At 38.8% G+C, this 18,547-nt stretch overlaps 1 protein-coding gene across 1 annotated transcript in view; it reads left to right on the top strand.

Annotated features, from left to right (window-relative positions):
- The window catches only part of LOC128732981 (AT-rich interactive domain-containing protein 1B-like), a 414,204-nt gene that overhangs the window by 64,801 nt on the left and 330,856 nt on the right, over positions 1-18,547 (top strand). The gene's annotated exons all lie outside the window — the stretch shown is intronic.

The following is an 18,547-nucleotide window of genomic DNA, read 5'->3' as shown; positions in this document are numbered from 1 at the left end:
TTGTGTGGTCCTACGTTAGCACGGCGGTAGTGTCTCAGATGCAGCCTTCAACTTTTTTTGCCTTCAGTCGTCTATGTTTACCGATTTCAAAAACTTCATTCTCCATTGCACTCTCTCGATTCAGTCAGTCAGACCTAGTTTGAAATACATATTCAACATTTTGCGGTACAATCTGCTGTCTTTTTCACAGGAAAACATTGTACCCCAGCTCCTCCGCTCCGGGCTGCCTACCATGCATGCAGATTGATGAATCGCACACAGTTTTGACAGGCAGCCAGCCAGGCCGACCGGACCAGCTGGTGTCATCAATGGAGATTGCCTGCCTGCCTGGCAGAAACAAGTTCACCCGCCCTCGCTTTTTGCGCACTTTCCGGTGTGGCATGCGATCAGATTTGCATTTGCACTTTGGCTACGGACTTTTTGACAGGCAACTTTTTTCTCTACCACCCACACTACTACCGTACCATCCGGCTACCGTGGACGAATTTGGCTGAAGTTGCGCTATAATTTTGCCACAACACAGTTCCATTAGCTGGAAAAGGAAAGACGGGAACGGGCGCGCGATTGTTTGAACCTCCCACGATACTGTCTCCCAGTCGGTTGGGTCGGGTCGGTCGGCAAGTTGATGCAGCAGGAGTAAAAGGTTTTGATTACTTTTCGCCCCCTTCGAGTGACTGGCGCAAAGAGGGCAGCACGAAGGGGAACAAACTCATTCCAATTCCATCGATTCCCACTCACCCCGTCGGTCGTCACCGTCACTGACTGCGGGCTGCTGTTCGTTCGAAGCTGCTGGAAGTGAGAGGATATCATCGGGTGAATCGTGTTTTCGTTAATTATAGAAAGGTCCCGACCGGGGAAGGCACACTAACTCTGGCTAGCGTCGGCTTTCGGTGCTGGAAATGGCCACAGCCAGTCTCGGTGTTTGATGGCTTTGGCCAGTTCCGTGTGGTCATTCAAGTGACCCCCAGAGCGAATTGACGATGACGACGGACGGGTGGAAAACGATAGAATCGCTCTCTTCGGGGCAGCAAATCAATGTGAAAGTATCTACTAGCAACACTTCCACCTTCCATGGTAACTGTAGTTGGCGTTGGAAAATTGCTCTCAGCACATATTTTAAACGTGCTAGGTTAGGTAATGTTTTCCAATCGGATGATTTTCAAATTGTGCCTGTGGGTAAACAATCGATTTGTTGTTTAAAATAAAACTGATTATAAGCCACCATTGCTGTACACAGTAATGTGCAAATGATGAACTAATTGGCATCAAACAAGCCGAACTTTTAACCTTCACGAAGAACACACGTCAGTGCAAATAAACTCACTCAGAAATACCCACAAACAGAAACGGCACCACCATCGATGAAAGGAATTGCGCTGCTATGCCACAGAGTGTACGGCTACAGGCGTCGGCGGAGTTGCTTTTAGTAGATAAACAAAATACAGTCGATATTTATTTCCTTTTGCAAGAAGAAAAAGCATTCACATTCGCTCGGGTACGTTTGTACTTGCTGTTTTTTTAGCTTCCCGAAATCTACGCATCTGATAAAGAATGAACCTCTAATAAGAATGACGTAGTTCGGGTAAATTTGTGTGTGCCTGGAATTGGTTTTCAACTTCAAACGCTGTCTGTGGGTTGGTTCGCCTCTTAAACTTCGTAATTCTTGACTACCAAATAAAAGCAAAATAAATAAGTAGACAAAAGAAGTAAAAAATGAAGTTATATTGCAAGACGTAGAAAACGACAAAAAGAAACTTAAAATTTTTAGAAAATGTGGACGCTAAACTATAGCTAGGGAACAGAAAAAAATTAAATAGAACAAGTAAACAAACGAGGAAAATTAAACGGAAATGCTGCGAAACCATACGGAGATACCAATTATTGTGAAGAAAACGGATAAAAAAGAAAAAAAAACAAAAAAAAACAGTTAACCCTCTAACGGGTAAGACCGTCTGTAGACGGCCTTCGCTTTTGGAGCTCCAGAGCCACATACGAAATTTGTCTTGAATTGACAATATGAGAAATATGTTCAGAACAGATTTCCTGACATGTTGATACTAATTTCACAACATTCTGACCATGCGTTCAAAAGTTATCATCTTCCAAAAACAAGAATTCCGAAAAATTCCGACAAAAATTATGGTGCGAATATTCCCGTTTTTACGTTTGAAGAAAAAGGGCATTTAGAACAAAATGTTCGATCTCAAATTTTTCCTGTGAGTAATTTACATGCTTTTTTTCAATTTCGTGAAAAATTTGAACTGAAAAAATTTTTGGGTAGAGCGTTAGGCATGAAAAACTAAAAAGAGAAATTGAACTATTTCATACCTAGCGGTTCTCCAGATAAATATTTTCTTATGAAAATCATCACTCGAGCTTCTTTTTAGTGTACTTTCATGATAAACTAATCAATTGCTCAATCGCATCGTTTTTACGATGTTGCCCGTTAGAGGGTTAAACGAATACAATTCGAAGAAAACGAGCATTATTTGGCTTACTTCCCCTCTTTTTGAAAGTTATTTCTTTCGTCTCTGTTTGGTTTGGTTTATAAGGGTACTAGCTGACCCGACAAACTTCGTATTGCCACAAATTAACCTGTGTTGTACGTAAATCATGAATCTCGGATGATCTTTGTCACAATCTCGCCCCCAGTGGGCGGCGCTTCCGACGGCGGGTCACCGGCAACACTCGCGACCGTCTCGTCCTGAATGATCTAGTGTTACTATAGATAGTTTTTGTGGTCTTGTTATTGACTAATGTTTTATGGAAGAGTCTCGAATTTCTCGAGTTCGATTAGTTTTTGAGTTTCGCAAAAATTTCTGTTTTATTTGTATGAGAGCCCATATCCCCCTACCACAGGGGTGAGAGGTCTCTAACTATCGTAAAATAAATTCAAGACTCCAAAATCTCCCACATGCCAGATTTGCCAGATTTGGAAAAAATGGTTGCCTCCAAAAACACCCACATGCCAAATATGGTTCCATTTGCTTGATTAGTTCTCGAATTATGGAAAATTTGTATTTCATTTGTGTAGAAACACCCCCTCTTAAAGCTGGGAGGGGTCCTAATTCACCATAGAAAATATTTTTGCCTCCAGAAACCTCCACATGCCAAATTTGGTTCTATTTGCTTGATTAGTTCTCGAGTTATGAGGAAATTTGAATTTCATTTGTATAGGAGCCCCCCTCCTAAAGTGGGCAGGGGTCCCAATTCATCATAGAAAAAATTTTTGTCTCCAAAAACACCCACGTGCCAAATTTGGTTCCATTTGCTTGATTAGTTCTCGAGTTATGAGGTAATTTGTATTTCGTTTGTATAGGAGCCCCCCCTCTTAAAGTTGGGAGGGGTCCTAATTCACCATAGAAAATATTCTTGCCCTTGAAAACCTCCACATGCCAAATTTGGTTTCATTTGCTTGATTAGCTCTCGAGTTATGAGGAAATTTGTATTTCATTTGTATAGGAGCCCCCCGTCTAAAGTGAATAGGGGTCCCAGTTCATCATAGAAAAAATTTTTGTCTCCAAAAACACCCACGTGTCAAATTTGGTTCCATTTGCTTGATTAGTTCTCAAGTTATGAGGAAATTTGTATTTCATTTGTATAGGAGCCCCCCCTCTTTAAGTGGGGAGGGGTTCTAATTCACCATAGAAAATATTCATGCCCTAGAAAACTTTCACGTGCCAAATTTGGTTCCATTTGCTTGATTAATTCTCGAGTTATGAGGAAATTTGCATTTCACTTATATAGGAGCCCCCCTTCCCAAAGTGGGGAGGGGTCCCAATTCATCATAGAAAAAAATTTTGTCTCCAAAAACACCCACGTGCCAAATTTTGTTCCATTTGCTTGATTAGTTCTCGAGTTATGAGGAAATTTGTATTTCGTTTGTATAGGAGCCCCCCCTCTTAAAGTGGGAAGGGGTCCTAATTTACTATAGAAAAGATTCTTGCCCTCGAAAACCTTCACATGCCAAATTTTGTTCCATTTGCTTGATTAGTTCTTCAGTTATGAGGAAATTTGTATTTCGTGTTATAGAATCCCCCCCTCCTAAAACGGGGAGGGGTCCCAATTCATCATAGAAAAAAATTTTGTCTCCAAAAACACCCACATGCCAAATTTGGTTCCATTTGCTTAATTACTTCTCGAGTTATGAGGAAAATTGTGTTTCTTTGGTACAGGAGCCCCCCCTCTTAAAGTAGGGAGGGGTCCTAATTTACTATAGAAAATATTCTTGCCCTCGAAAACCTTCACATGCCAAATTTTGTTCTATTTGCTTGATTAGTTGTCGAGTTATGCAGAAATTTGTGTTTCATTTGTATGGGAGCCCCCCCTCTTAGTGGGGGGAGGGGTTTCTAACCATCACTAAAACCTTTCCTGGCCCCAAAAACCTCTACATGCATATTTTCATGCCGATTGGTTCAGTAGTTTTCGATTCTATAAGGAACATACGGACAGACAGACAGACAGACAGAAATCCTTCTTTATAGGTATAGATAAGGGCATAGGGCTTACAAGGGCAATTTTCAAAATTATTCTACAAACTATGTTGGGAAAAGTAAACCGAGCAATATAAAATAGACCAAGAAAATTAACTCGAGAAAATTGATGGAAAAATAGAGAAAAAAAGACTGAGCGAAATAGTAATGAAATAGTAGTAAAATAATAAACCAAGCGAAATAGATCGACAAAATGGAGTCAAAAAAAACGAGAAAAACTGATCAAAAAGATAGACCAAGGAAATTTGCAGAGAAAAATTGATCAAGAAAAAATAAAATTCGCGTTAATTCCGAAAATCGCGTAAAAAAACCGCGTGAAATTCCGAAAACCGCGTAAAAAAACCATGTTAATTCCGAAATTCGCGTAAAAAAACCGCGTGAAATTCCGAAAATCGCGTAAAAAACCATGTTAATTCCGAAATTCGCGTAAAAAAAACCGCGTAAATTCCGAAATGCGCGTAAAAAACCGCGCAAATTATGAAAATCGCGTAAAAAACACCGCGTAAATTCCGAAATTCGCGTAACAAAACCGCGTAAATACCGAAAGTCGCGTAAAAAAGCCGCGTAAATTCCGAAAATCGCGAAAAAAAACCGTAAAATTGCGAAAATTCCAAAAGTCGCGTAAAAAAGCCGCGTAAATTCCAAAAATTGCGAAAAAAAACTGCGCTAAATTGCGAATATCGCGTAAAAAACCGCGTAAATTCCGAAATTCGCGTAAAAAATCGTGTAAATTCCGAAAATCGCGTTAAAAACCGCGTAAATTCCGAAATTCGCGTAAAAACCCGCGTAAATTCTGAAAATCGCGTAAAAAAAACCACGTAAATTCCGAAATTCGCGTAAAACCGCGTAAATTTCGAAAAACGCGTAAAAAACCGCGTAAATTTTGAAATCCGCGTAAATTCCGAAAATTGCGTTAAAACCGCGTAAATTCCGAAATTCGCTTAAAAACCCGCATAAATTCCGAAAATCGCGTAAAAAACCACGTAAATTCCGAAAATCGCGTAAAACCGCGTAAATTCCGAAAATCGCGAAAAACAGCGTAAAATTGCGAAAATCGCGTAAAAACCGCGTCAATTCCGAAAATCGCGTAAAAAACCGCATAAATTTCGAAAATCGTGTAAAAAAGCCGCGTAAATTCCGGAAAGCGCGTAAAAATACCGCGTAAATTCCGAAAATCGCGTAAAAAACCGCGTAAATTCTGAAATTCGCGTAAAAAAAAACCGCGTAAATTCCGAAAATCGCCTAAAAAAACGCGCTATTACCCAAATCACGTAAAAAAAAAAAATCAGAGGGGTTGTGTATAAGACACGACCGCATATATAGGTGACGCAGGGCTACGTAAGTCTCTTTGTAGTGATAGTAGCATGTATTCATGCTTGTAATCATTCTAATCATTAGGGCTAACTCGGCAGATGGAAAAATAAATAAATAAAAATTGAACAAAATTAAATGCAATAGGTATTGAAACAAAATTGGAAAAATTGCTTTACTTTTTCGGCGACAATCCGCCAGGCTACTACGGGTGTTCTGGGAAAAATCTCAATTCTCGGCATTTTACTGGCAAAGCGCCGAAGCCGAATCGATTTGCTCTCTCTCTCTCTCCCTTCTCTTTGGGATGCGGAGCAAAAATAGTCTTTTGTCTCTCCACAGTGATGCGAAGAGAAGATTAGCTCTGCATGATGTAGTTGTGCTCCTTCTGCGTAAGATGAGTGGTCATAAGGGAAAACAGTCCAATCTGGGCCGAAATCAAGAGTTGTCTGCACGCTTCTCTGCAGTCGCTCCTAACACCCGCCGTTCTTGCAAGTGCCAACCTCGTCAACAGCGCTCATCCAGCGGGTACGGTGTCTGCCTGGAAGCCGAAGAACTCTGTCGGGTTCTCTGCTGAATATTGTTTTCACTGACAGGTCTCTCATCCGACATCCTTGCTACGTGGCCAGCCCACTCTAGATCCGGATTCGATAAGCGGATTGTCGCCGAAAAAGTAAAGTATTGAAAAAAGTATTAAAAGAAAACTAACAGTAAAATAACATTAGGGCAAAATTAACCCAAACTTTTGACAAAATAAGGAAAAAATCAGGCCAAAATTCAGAAAAAATTAAGACAAAGTCAGGGCAAAATTAGAACAAAACCGAAAGCAAAGTTCATACAGAAGTGATGCGAAAATTGGAAAAAAATAAGGGCAAAATTAAAACAGAATTGAGGCAAACATTGAAACGAAAATGGACCAAATTAGGACGTGCAACAAACTTTGGAGAAAGTTGAGACTAAATTGCGACAAAATTGGAACAATTATGACAGAATAAGGGATAAATTAACTAACTTCCGACTTGAATCATGCGGTGAATTTAATTGTTGTGTGTACGTTTAGAGCAAGGTGATCACATAAAAAAATTTATGGGAAAACATGTACACATCGCAAAGTGTTTGACGAATTCCGATAAAAATAGCATTGATTCCGTGTTCGCTTTTGTGAACTGGTTTGATACGACGACTTCCTATTTTATGCACAAAGCCAAAGTATTTTTATTTTGCAACCAATCATGCGTTGTGTAAACTTCCATTGATAGAGAGGAGAGAGAGAGAGAGTTCACAACCCTTTCCATTCCATTCTCCTCCGTCAGTCAGCCGAGTGACTCGGCCCAACCTATTATTCTTTTTACGGGCTTACGGAATTAAGTAATTTGCCTACCCCGAGCTCGTGGTGTAACCGATCTGGTGTGACGGACGACGAAGACGGAGACGGGAACATTGCGTGGGAGGTTCTCCGTTTCCACCGCACCGCCGCGACGCCTCAATGGTTGATAATAATCAAAGTGTGCTGCTCCGCGCTCCGATGGTGATGACAGCAGAGACCCGTTCAGTCGTTAAATTGTACCGTACTGCTGCTACTACCTACTTACCGTAAACTGATGTCTGCTTGAAAGTTTTACGTTTATTATTTTGTTATTTTCTTCTGGTTTTGTACTCTACTCTAACTCTGAGATTGCTGTTTCAATGCGTCTGGCACTAACGACGGAATTTAGTGAACGGCTTCCAACAACAACAACAGCGTGCAGTTAGTTTATGTGACAATCTTAATCATTGCATTAATTCTGAAGCTGAACTGAACCCTGCACTGACAATCTGCGTTGGATGATGAACGATAAAAGATGTATAAGTTGGGATCAAACATGGTGATGATGATGATGATTATTATTATTACGATGATGTGGATCCCGGCCTGCTTCGATCGATCATAATCAGTTGAGTTAGTTTTCTTTTTCGACATGTGACAGGCGTCGCTTTAATGGCTGTCAGTTTGCCAGCCAGTTCTACTGGTCAATTAATTAAAGTGAATTTATTGCTTATAGTTTGCTTATTAATGACTGTTGTTAGTTGACCACCCTGTTCGAAAGCGAACAAAAAAGAGCGACCAGTCTGACCTTAAGTCATCAAGTACCATCATCACCATGGTGAAACGCCAACGCGCCAATACATAATGGCAAATCAAATCTCTTGTTTGGTGAAACAGATGTTCACCGACAGCCTAGCACACAGTATTGCGACTTTAGTCGCATTTCCATTTAACCAAAAAAAAAAAATAAGCCGAAAAAACTGCGCACCTGCGCGGATTCTCCTCAGCTTTCGATTGGCGTCAACCCCTGCGTGACATGTTTATTTTTCACTGACACGGTTTTGTTTTCCTTCGCCATTAGCGCCAAAAAATTGCGCAAAGTTGCGCAACGCCACAAGCACGTTGCACATCTACTTACGGGTGTCCCGTCCTTGCGCTTGCTCCGGGCGAAATGGCGTGCAAATTTCGGTGACTCATCCGTACGGCGGTACACGTGCCGATGCGTCATCATCCCCCCGGTGACTGGAGTCACTCACGTTACAATCTCGCGCAAAGCGCGATAACGGCGTCAGTCACTCACGCACAATCAGATTGTGAGAGAATGCGCGCGTACTGCGCACTTATTGCCCAGCGCAAAATTTTCTGCACATGCTGCTACGGTGCTGAATGAAAACAAGTCGAGCAAAATTATGTCATATCGTTCGAGTTTGTTTGTGTACGTGAGCGAGTCTGTTTTGTTGATTGTTGTCATAAATGTCGGTCAGTGAATGATTCTCGGCTTTCTACTTAGACTCTAACACACATGAGTCGTTCTTTCGTTTCGTTCTGTCACATTGGTCTGTAGTTTGTTTGTGCGCGACCGTGTGACGCTAGGACGTGTGAAGTTAAGGCTATTGACGATGATGTAATTCTGTGGCGCAAAATTAAGTACAACACTATTTAAGAACGACACGAGAAACGGCTTGTGAGAGGCAGTATTGACGTAGGACTACGTCTCACTGCAAGGTAAAGCATGGTACCCGAAAAAAAATGTACAACGAAAAAACATCGTATTTCACTGTTACAAAACTTCAAAAAATCGCATTAAAATAATGAAAAGCTTTATAAAAGTTACAAAATTTCAGTCGCGAAATCATTGCGAAACGATGAATACAGCCTACCAGGAATTGCAGACCAGCACGTCATGAACGTGACTTTTCTGTTCCTTCCTTTGCCAGACATGTCCAGAATATGCTATAGCAATGAAAAAAGAAGTATCTTTCGCCCTTCAGATAATATTAAGCTTCAAATTGAAGCCGATTTTAAACTTACTCTTTTGTTATATACTAGAGCAATAATCGATGAAAAGGTGATGCTACGTAAGTTGTGAAATGGCACAATTTGAAAAGTGGGACGGACTTCGAAGCTGTACTTTGTTCGAATAAAACACGGCCTACTGCTCGGCAGGATTATCATTTTCAGTGAAGTACGCAGACGCGAAGGTCAGTGCCGCCGGCGTCAGTAAGAATGCCGTCAAGAGATTGGGCTGGCAAATCATATTTTCAAGTGAGACCAATAGAACTAGGCGCGCAAAGCTGTGTTTCTGTAGCTTCATAATGAATTTACTAAGCACGCAGTTTTGTGAGGCTGCCATAAAGCACGCTTGTTTCAAGTGAACGTTGCAAGCTAGAGTTATGATAATCAAACAATCCGTTCTTTTAAGGGCCAACACATAGTGATTGTAGAGTTAGTTTATTGTATTTGGTTGCCTGTTCAATATTATAAAGCAAATGCCGTGTTGGTGATAGAAGTTTATTTTGATAAAATTTGATGATTTAGTTAGAAGTTCCCGCCTTGAATGTTTGAATGCACGTATACTTGCATCCCGCTGGTCCTTGAATATTTGAATACGTTGATCCCAGTTCAAGTCCTAACCCCGGTCCCAGTCTCACTCTCAATTCTAATTTTAGTTCTAATTTCAGTCTCAATTCCAGTCCTAGTCGAAATCCCAGCTCTAATCTTAGTCTCAGTCTTCCTCTCAGACACAGTTAAAGTTCCAATCCCGGCCCCAGTCCCACTCTTAGTTACATTCTAAATCCCAATTTCGGTTTAGGTCTCAGTCAATCTTCAGTTTCTTACGTTTCTATTCCTACGATTGTTATTCTCTGCTTCAATTCTAGACTTTGCGAATGCAACTAGTTTTTCCGTTTCCAATGTTTTTTGTGCCTAGTTATTTCATGCACTGATTCCAGTTTGACTGACAAGGACCTGCTGCACTGTGGAATTGGCTCTTGCATAGATTCCAAAAACCAGTCGGTACCGTTACCGGACTGCAAATCATTACATAAAATACTTCACAAGGGAGCACAGCATTTTCTCCGATTCCCCTCACGGAGTTTGCTAATTGGAATTCTCAAAAGGTTTTCCAAATACTTTCAGGAAAACCCAAAAACCAACTGTTCAACTGAAAAATGTGGACCACTTAACATCCCTTTTGGTTATCATTACCATCAGTTAGCAACTGAAACTATAAAATGGTTTAAATTCCTTTCCAACCCGTTCTCAAAAGTTGATACTTTCGACAAGGACAATGACTGGCGTAGTTTGCGGTTTGTGAGCTTCCGGATTGAGCATTAGCACCCAGGGAAATCGACTTCATCGGTTTTCATCGCAAAAACCATCTTCTCAGGCGAGAGACGTCTCATTTACTATTAATTTGCTTCGGATGGATCGGATCATGTTTGGATCGGGTTTGGACTAAATTGGATCGGATTTGGATGATTTTCGTCGTATCTGAATTGATCTGGAGATCTGAAAAAAAATTAAGTTTGGACAGATTTAAACTGAATTTGGACAATTTTCGATTGGCGGCAAACTGATCTGAATTGAATTTAGACTAATTTGGATCAAATTTGGACTGATTTGGATGGGATTGGGATTAATTTCGATTATATTTGCATGATTTTGATCGACTTTGAACTAATTTGGTCGGATTAGATTGGGTTTGGACTAATTTGTATTGGATTCGAATGAATTCGGACCCAATTTGGACTAACATGGATTGACTTTGGATAGAATTTGGTTAATTTTCAATTGGATTCGGACTAGTTTGGTTGGATTTGGACTAATTTGGAAGGGATTTCATCGGATATGAATCGCAATTCCATTGTTTTACATTGAATTTGAATTATTTTTGTCAGATTTGAAATAATTTGATCAGATGAGATTGGTTCTGGACTTGCATTGAATTTGCATTGAATTTGGACAATTTTGGATTGGATGCGGATTAATTTGGATTCGATTTGCACTGACTTAGAGCAGCTTTGGACTAATTTCGGTTGGATTTGGATGATTTTGGTCGAATGTGGACTGATTTCTATTGGATTTGAACTAATTTAGACTCGTTTTGGGCTAATTTGGTCGGATTTTGACCAATTTGGATTGGATTGGGACTCGACTGATATGGATTAAATTTGCACGGATTTGGAGTTGCTTTGGACTGATTTTGATTGCATTAGGACTAATTTGGATGGGATTTGGTCTGATTTGGATCACATTTCATTTATTTTTTATTGGATTTGGATGATTTTTGTCGGATTACAATTAATTTCGTCTGATTAGACTATATTTGGACTAGATTAGATTGGATTTCAGCAAATTTCGATTGGATTTAGATGATTATGGTCGGATTTGGACAAATTTGGAATCGAATTTACACAAATTTCCATTGGACTTGGATGATTTTGATCAAATTTCGATCAATTTGGAAGGGATTTTGACAAATTTAGGTTGGATTTGCACTGATCTGGAGTAATTTCGATTAGATTTGAACTGGTTTAGATTGGGCTCGGACTAAATTGGATAGAATTTGGATGATTTTGATCGAAATTGAATTAATTAGGTCTGATATGATTGGTTTTGAAGTTATTTGGTTTGGATTTCGATTCGATTTGGAGTGACTTGGATTGAATTTGAATCATTTTTGATTGGAATCGGAGATTTACATTGATTTGCAGTGGCACTGGGCTAATTTCGATTGGATTTAGATCATTTTGGTCGGATTTAGGCTAATTTCGTTCGGTTTTAAACTAATTTAGATCTCATTTGACATGCTTTAAATTAGATTAGAAATAATTTGAATCGGATTTGGTCTAATTTGGACTAAATTCGGGCTAATTTGTTCGGATTTTAACCGAGTTGGATAATTTTGTTTAGATTTCGACTGATTTGAATCGAATTTGTACTGACTTCTGTTCAATTTGGAGGATTTTTGCCAGATTTGGACTAATTTTGTCGGATCAGATTTGTTTTGCACTAATTTGGATTGAATTTGAACTGATTTGGATCAGATTATGACAAATTTCGATTGGATTTGGATGATTTTGGTCGGATGTGGCCTAATTTGGATTGAAATTGAACAATTTCGATTGGATTCCGAATAATTTGGTCGGACTTGGTCCAGTTTCTAGTGGATTAGGACTAATTTGAATTGGGTACGGATCGATTTGGAGTGGTTGTGGATTAATTACTATTGGATATGGATGATTTTGATCGGATTTAGTCTAACCCGAATGAAATTTGGACGAATTTGAACAGATTTAGACTTAGCTCTATTGGATTTGAATGATTTTGGTCAAATTTGGATTAACTTAGATAGGGTTCGGGCTAATTTGGTTTGGATTTGGACTACATACGACTGGATTTGGACTTACTTGGTCGGATTTGATTTAATTTGGCCGATGTGAGGGTAATTTAGAATAAACTTGCACTAAATTGGGTTGGATCGGATCAGAATCGATTTAGGTTGAAATTGGACCTATTTCGATTAGGTTGTATTTTGGTCAGTTTTATACTAATTGCCATTAGATTTGAACTAAACTGGATCAGGAATATGGAATAGCTTTGAAGTACACTGAAGTCGCTTTTTACGCGGTTTTTTACGCGACTATTTTTACGCGAATTTCAGAATTTACGCAGTTTTTTTACGCGAATTTCGGAATTTACGCGGTTTTTATTTACGCGGGACGTATTCTTCGCGTAAAAAGCGACTTGATTGTAATTGCGATTCGGACCAATTTAGATTGGGTGCCGAGTAATTTGTATTGGGGTTGAACTACAATGGACTGGATTCGGACCTATTTGATCGGATTTGCGTTAATTTGGCCAATTTTGAGTTAATCTGGATTGGATTCGGACTTCTATCGATTGTACTTGGACCAACTTACTACGGTTTGTATTTAGATTAGATTGGGTTTGGACCAATTTTGATTGGATTGGGACCAATTTTGATTGGATTTGGACCAATTTTGATTGGATTTGGACTAATTTGGACGGATGTGGAATAATTAAGATTAGCTTTGGACAAAATTGGATCGAATTTGAGCTAACCGGGTCGAGTTTGGATTGATGATGATTGGATTTGATCTAATTTGGATGGGATTTGGATTAAATTAGGTTGGGTTTGAATGATTCTGGACGGATTTGATTTATTTTGGATGGGATTTGGACTGTTTTGAATTGGATTTGGCTTAACGTGGATTAAATTTCGACTCGAATTTGGATTGAATTTGGATGCGATTTAGATTAATTTCGATTGAATTGGGATGATTTTGGGTGGATTTCAATTAATTTGGCCGGATTAGATTGACTTTAAAAAAATTTAGATGAAATTTAGACTGATTTGGAATGGATTTCCACAATTTTCGATTGGATTCGGACTAATTTTCTGGTCAAATTTGGTTTGGTGCAGATTACAAATTGTTCTAGTTTGAATTGGATTGAATTTGAACTGATTCTGATTAGTTTGAACCAAGTTCGACAGAATTTAGATGATTTGGACTTCAAATTAGTCCAAATCCCAAAATGGAGTTTGGACTAATTTCGATCGGATTCGAACTGATTTAAATTGGATTTTTATCAACTTGCTCTAAAGTTTGGAACAATTTTGATTGGATTCTGGCCGGCTTTGGGTTAATTTGATCGAATTGGATTGGGTTTGGACCGATTTCTATTGGCTTTCATTGGGGCGAACCAACCAACGGCTGAAAGCCCCATCAAAATGGTAAATAAATAAATAAATTCTATTGATTTTGCACGAGTTTGTTCGGATTTGGACTAATTTGAATGGGATTTAGACAAATTCAGATTGGATTCGGACTGATTTGGACCGGATTTCGATTGTATTCGATCGGATTTGGACAATATTTAGCTGGATTCAGAATGATTTAAATAGAAATTGGACTTATTTGGAGTAATACGCATCGAACTAAGTCCGATTGGATTAGAATGCTTTCAGTAGGATTTAAATTAAATCGATCGTATTAGATCAGTTGGATAGAATTTGGCAAATGTGGTCGGGTTAATCTGGTTTTGGACTAATTTTGAATAAATTTGGAATCGATTGATACTGTTCCGGACTAATTTGGATTGGATTTGCACTGATTTCGGGTAGCTTTGAACTAATTCAATTGGATTTGGAATGATTTGAACTAGTTTGTATTGGATTTCGATTAATTTGGATTGGATTTGGACAATTTTTGGTTGGATTTGGACTAATTTGGACTGGATTTGGATGATATTGGTCTGATCGGATTTGAATTAATTTGGTTGAATTAAATTTGTTTTGAGCCAATATAGTCTGGATTTGAACAAATTTGAATTCGATTTGGAATGTCTTGGATTGAATTTAAAAAATTTCCGATTGTATTCGAACTGATTTGTATCGAACTAATTTGATTTGGATCCGTTTTGGATTGGATTTGGACGAATTCCTATTAGATTTAGATGCTTTAGAATGGATTTGGACTAATTTAGATTGATTTGGAATGGTTAGGTTCGGATTTCGATTGGAATTGGAACGAATTGAATTGTATTTGGAATAATTTGGCTCGGATTTGGATTAAGTTCCACTAGATTTGGATGACTTAGGACGGATTAGATCGGATTTGAATTGGATTTGGACAAATTCCGATTGGATTCGGACTAATTTAAATTGGATTGGATTTCGATTGATTTGGATTGAATTTGGACGATGTTTGGTTAGATTTAGTATGATTTGAATTAGATTTGGACTAATTTCGGCTGGATTTAGACTAATTCGATTAGATTTGGATGATATTGATCAGATTTGAATTAATTTGGTTGAATTAAATTTGTTTTGAGTCAATATAGTGTGGATTTGAAGAATGTGAATTCGGTTTGGAATAACTTACAATGAGTTTGAAAAATTTTCCATTGCTTTCGTACTAATCTGGTCGGATTTCGACTGATTTAGACTAATTTCTAATGGATTTAGATGATTTAGAACGGATTAGATTAATTTGGATGGGTTTTGGACTTACTTGGATTCGATGTGGACTAATTTTTATTGCATTTGGAGCGGTTAGGATCGGATTTAGATTGATTTTGTTTAGATTTAGAATGCATTGAATTGGATTTGGGCTAATTTGGATCGGATTCGGATTAAGTTCCATTGGATTTGAATGATTTTGATCGGATTAGATCGGTTGGGTGGGATTTGGACAATTTTCGATTGGATTCGGACTAAATTAGATTAGAGTTGCATTGATTTGAAGTAGTTTTGGACTAATTTTGATTGGATTTGAGTTAATATAAACTAATTCCGATTCAAAATGACTTGGATTGAATTTGGGCTAATTTATAATAAACTAGCTGACCCGACAAACTTCGTATTGCCACAAATTAACCTGTGTTGTACATAAATCATGAATCTCGGATGATCTTTGTCACAATCTCGAGTTTTGCAAACCCCCCAGTGGGCGGCGCTTCCGACGGCGGGTCACCGGCAACACTCGCGACCGTCTCGTCCTGAATGATCTAGTGTTACTATAGATAGTTTTTGTGGTCTTGTATTGACTAATGTTTTATGGAAGAGTCTCGAATTTCTCGAGTTCGATTAGATTTTGAGTTTCGCAAAAATTTCTGTTTTATTTGTATGAGAGTCCATATCCCCCTACCACAGGGGTGAGAAGTCTCTAACTATCGTAAAATAAATTCAAGACTCCAAAATCTCCCACATGCCAAATTTGGTTCCATTTGCTTGATTAGTTCTCAAGTTATAAGGAAATTTGAATTTCATTTGTATGGGAGCTCCCCTCTTAAAAGGGGAAGGGGTCGTAATTCACCATAGAAAAAATTTCTGCCATCTAAAACTCCCACATGCCAAATTTGGTTCCATTTGATTGATTAGTTCTCGGGATAAGAGGAAATTTGCATTTCATTTGTATGGAAGCCCACCCTCTTAAAGGGGAGATGGGCCATAACTCGCTTTCTAAAGAAGAGAGGGGTCTCAATTCACCATAGAAAAAAATCTTGCGTCCAAAACCACTTGCATGTCAAATTTGGTTCCATTTGCTTGATTAGTTCTCGAGTTATGAGGAAATTTGTTTTTCATTTGTATAGGGCCCCCCCCCCCTCTTAAAGTGGGGAAATCCATAGAAAATATTCTTGCCTACAAAAACACCCACATGATAAATTTGGTTCCATTTGCTTGATTAGTTCTAGAGTTATGAGGAAATTTGTATTTCGTTTGTATGAGAGCCCCCACTCTTAAAAAGGTAAGGGGTCCTAATTCATCATAGAAAAACTGGTTGCCTCCAAAAACACCCACATGCCAAATATGGTTCCATTTGCTTGATTAGTTCTCGAATTATGAGGAAATTTGTAATTCATTTGTGTAGAAGCACCCCCTCTTAAAGTTGGGAGGGGTCCTAATTCACCATAGAAAATATTTTTGCCTCCAGAAACCTCCACATGCCAAATTTGGTTCTATTTGCTTGATTAGTTCTCGAGTTATGAGGAAATTTGAATTTCATTTGTAGAGGAGCCCCCCTCCTAAAGTGGGTAGGGTCCCAATTCATCATAGAAAAAATTTTTGTCTCCAAAAACACCCACGTGCCAAATTTGGTTCCATTTGCTTGATTAGTTCTCGAGTTATGAGGAAATTTATATTTCGTTTGTATAGGAGCCCCCCCTCTTAAAGTTGGGAGGGATCCTAATTCACCATAGAAAATATTCTTGCCCTCGAATACTTTCACATGCCAAATTTGGTTTCATTTGCTTGATTAGCTCTCGAGTTATGAGGAAATTTGTATTTCATTTGCATAGGAGCCCTCCTCCTAAAGTGAGGAGGGGTCCCAGTTCATCATAGAAAAAATTTTTGTCTCCAAAAACACCCACGTGTCAAATTTGGTTCCATTTGCTTGATTAGTTCTCGAGTTATGAGGAAATTTGAATTTCGTTTGTATAGGAGCCCCCCCCTCCTAAAGTGGGTAGGAGTCCCAATTCATCATAGAAAAAATTTTTGTCTCCAAAAACACCCACGTGCCAAATTTGGTTCCATTTGCTTGATTAGTTCTCGAGTTATGAGGAAATTTGTATTTCGTTTGTATAGGAGCCCCCCCTCTTAAAGTAGGGAGGGGTCCTTATTCATCATAGAAAATATTCTTGCCCTTGAAAACTTTCACATGCCAAATTTTGTTCCATTTGCTTGATTAGTTCTTCAGTTATGAGGAAATTTGTATTTCATGTGTATAGGATCCCCCCCTCCTAAAACGGGGAGGGGTCCCAATTCATCATAGAAAAAATGTTTGTCTCCAAAAACACCCACATGCCAAATTTGGTTCCATTTGCCTAATTACTTCTCGAGTTATGAGGAAAATTGTGTTTCTTTGGTACAGGAGCCCCCCCTCTTAAAGTGGGTAGGGGTCCTAATTTAGTATAGAAAATATTCTTGCCCTCGCAAACCTTCACATGCCAAATTTGGTTCCATTTGCTTGATTAGTTCTCGAGTTATGAGGAAATTTGTATGGAAGCCCCCCTTTTTAAAGAGGAGAGGAATTATAATTCCCCTTATAAAGAGGGGAGGGGTCTCAATTTACCATAGAATAAATTCCTGTCACCGAAAACACCCACATGCCAAATTTTGTTCTATTTGCTTGATTAGTTGTCGAGTTATGCAGAAATTTGTGTTTCATTTGTATGGGAGCCCCCCCTCTTAGTGGGGGGAGGGGTTTCTAACCATCACTAAAACCTTTCCTGGCCCCAAAAAAACCTCTACATGCATACTTTCATGCCGATTGGTTCAGTAGTTTTCGATTCTATAAGGAACATACGGACAGACAGACAGACAGAAATCCTTCTTTATAGGTATAGATTGTAGAGCAACAGAAATGTAGTCATTTAATTTGGCTGATGATTTTTTTGGCTGTGGTCATGGCCAAAAGCGCTCTTGCTGTTAATAACCATAGACAACTAGGTTGATTCGAATAATTTAAGTAACTTATCTTCTGTCTCGGTCTGCTTGTTCAAATAAAAGGTCTAAAGGTTAATCATTCCTTATCAGGGTTGCCAAAATTTGTCGTTGAAAAGTTAAATCGTCATTTTCGAATCGGAAAATCGCAGAGGACACCATTTCAGACATGGAAATTCAACTGATAACTGATGAAAACAGTTTTCACACGTTTCTAACTTGATAATAACCCAATTTATTTTGAAGCTTTTTGTTTCAATTGGTTGGAATGCCTATGAATCTAATGCAATACAGTGAATTGTAAATTACTAATTACAAGCTTTTAAACAATTGTAAAATATATTGGAGTGTTGGGCGTTAGTTGGGTTAGTCGAACGTTAGTCCTACGTCATCCATGCGGCCGTGTCTTGTATACAACCACTCTGACCACTTTTTCCCGCAAAAGAATACCGTAAATCAAAACGGGGAAAG

This window comes from Sabethes cyaneus, chromosome 1 (genome assembly GCF_943734655.1).
Source record: "Sabethes cyaneus chromosome 1, idSabCyanKW18_F2, whole genome shotgun sequence".
NCBI lineage: Eukaryota > Metazoa > Arthropoda > Insecta > Diptera > Culicidae > Sabethes > Sabethes cyaneus.
This window is presented reverse-complemented; position numbering and strand designations above follow the sequence as displayed.